Raw genomic sequence first — 2,169 nt, 5'->3', positions numbered from 1 at the left:
GCCTCCATAGATTAAAGAGGAACAGGAGGAACTCTGCAGCAGTCAGGAGGGAGAGCAGCTTGGACTGAAGCAGGAGACCGATCCCTTTATGTTGACTCCTACTTATGAGGAAAGGGACCACAGTGAAGCAGAACCAACCAGTGACCAGCAGCTCCTCTCTCACAGCTCTGCTGTAGCTGAGAGCCAGGATCAGGAAGGAAGCCAGCATGGAGACTCAGGATCAGCTAGTAATGCAGAGCCAAAGCCAAAGAGGAGACGTCACAAAGACACAAGTCACAGTAGCAGTGTGGACAACTCTCCCCTGTCAGAGACTGACTCTGATCCTTACACAGATAGAAAGTTTTTAAAATGTGGCACTTGTGGGGAAATGTTTAGGTGCAAGTCCATTTTTAATAGACATCTTAGAAGCCATGCAACAGAGAATCAGTATTGTTGTGAAATGTGTAAGAAAACTTTTAAATATAACACTGACTTTTTGGTTCACATGAGAACCCACACAGGTGAGAGGCCATATGTTTGCAAGACCTGTGGGAAAGGATTCACGCAGTCATCTGTTTTGAAGGTTCATTTACAAACCCACACAGGGGAAAAGCCGTATTCTTGTAAAACATGTGGGAACTCTTACAGGCAACGGCAGAGGCTGTTGATACACATGAGAACCCACACAGGTGAGAGGCCATATGTTTGCAACATCTGTAGGAAAGGATTCATGCAGTCATCAGTTTTGAAGGTTCATTTAAGAACCCACACAGGTGAGAGGCCGTATGTTTGCAACACCTGTGGGAAGGGATTCATGCAGTCATCAGTTTTGAAGATTCATTTAAGAACCCACACAGGTGAGAAGCCATATTCTTGTAAAACATGTGGGAACTCTTACAGGCAACGGCAGAGGTTGTTGATCCACATGAGAACCCACACAGGTGAGAGGCCGTATGTTTGCAAGACCTGTGGGAAAGGATTCAAGCAGTCCACACATTTGGATGTTCATTTACGAACCCACACAGGTGAGCAGCCATATGTTTGTAAGACCTGTGGGAAGGGATTCACAACGTCCTCAAATTTGGATGTTCATTTACGAACCCACACAGGTGTGAAGCTATGTTCTTGTAAAACGTGAAAAAACCTTCACGTATAACAGTTCCTTTTCAATTCCTATGAGAACCCACACAGGTGAGATTATATATTTGCAACACCTGTGGAAAAGGATTTAAGTACTATCCGGATTTGAATGTCCATTTAAGAACTCACACAGAGGAGAAACTGTATCTTTGCAAAAACATGTGGGAACTGTTTCACATACAGGAGTCACTTGCTGGTCCACATGTGAACCCACACAGGTGAAAATACCATACTCCTGCAGCACCTGTGGGAAAGATGCTACCTGGCCAAGTCAAGTCAAGTCAAAGTGTTTATTGTCATATGCACAGTTAGGAAACATGTTTCCCTGCACAATGAAATTCTTATTTTGCCGTCCACATGAATGCCAAAAAATACATGTGAAATATAAAGTAGATAAATAAGTAACACAAAATTTTAAGCACTTTAAGCAGCAAATGCAGCAATATAAGAAAAATATATAAGAAAAAATATATAAGGCTACACACTTGAAAGAAGAATTTCTACGGGTTAAAAGTCATATTATTGCAAAATGTGGGAGAGCTTTCAGGCTTACCATCCCAAAGCAGTAAAGAAATTAGGACCTCAGTCAAATGTGATATAATTTCATAACCTCACCATCCACCCCAAGAAGTTGCATGCCTGTTTTCCACAGACTCAAAGAGAAAGTAGATCTGGTAAGAATCATATCATATTGCATATCGTTGGCAAACAAACATTCCTGTCTGCAATGCTTACTGCCTGTTTATACTGCCTTTTTTTGCACTTTTTGTTGCTTGTTAATACTGCTTATTTTGTTATAATACACAGTCTTATGCTGGTTTACTGTTTACTTGCCCCTTGCATGGGGATATGTACATACAGTACACATTGAGAGCCGATGTACCAGAGTCAAGTTCCTCGTGTGTCGGATACACCTGCAGATTCTGATTCTGATTTTAGGTTTTGTGTTTTTCCTTTTTGTGACAAGCTGCTCTGCATCAGAGTTAATCCAGCCTGACTCTCTGGCAGGCTTACTTCATTTATTATGTCAAGGTCAAAGTGTTTATTTGT

The 2,169-nt window shown here is 41.6% G+C and overlaps 1 pseudogene; it reads left to right on the top strand.

The window, feature by feature from the left end:
* Positions 1 to 367: 367 nt before the first annotated feature.
* Positions 368 to 1,341, top strand: LOC109974950 (zinc finger protein 239-like; annotated as a pseudogene).
* The last annotated feature ends 828 nt before the right edge of the window (positions 1,342 to 2,169 follow it).

Source organism: Monopterus albus, unplaced genomic scaffold (assembly GCF_001952655.1).
Source record: "Monopterus albus unplaced genomic scaffold, M_albus_1.0 scaffold354.1, whole genome shotgun sequence".
In the NCBI taxonomy this organism is placed as follows: domain Eukaryota; kingdom Metazoa; phylum Chordata; class Actinopteri; order Synbranchiformes; family Synbranchidae; genus Monopterus; species Monopterus albus.
The sequence above is the reverse complement of the archived record's forward strand: the minus strand, read 5'-3'. Positions and strand labels throughout refer to the sequence as shown.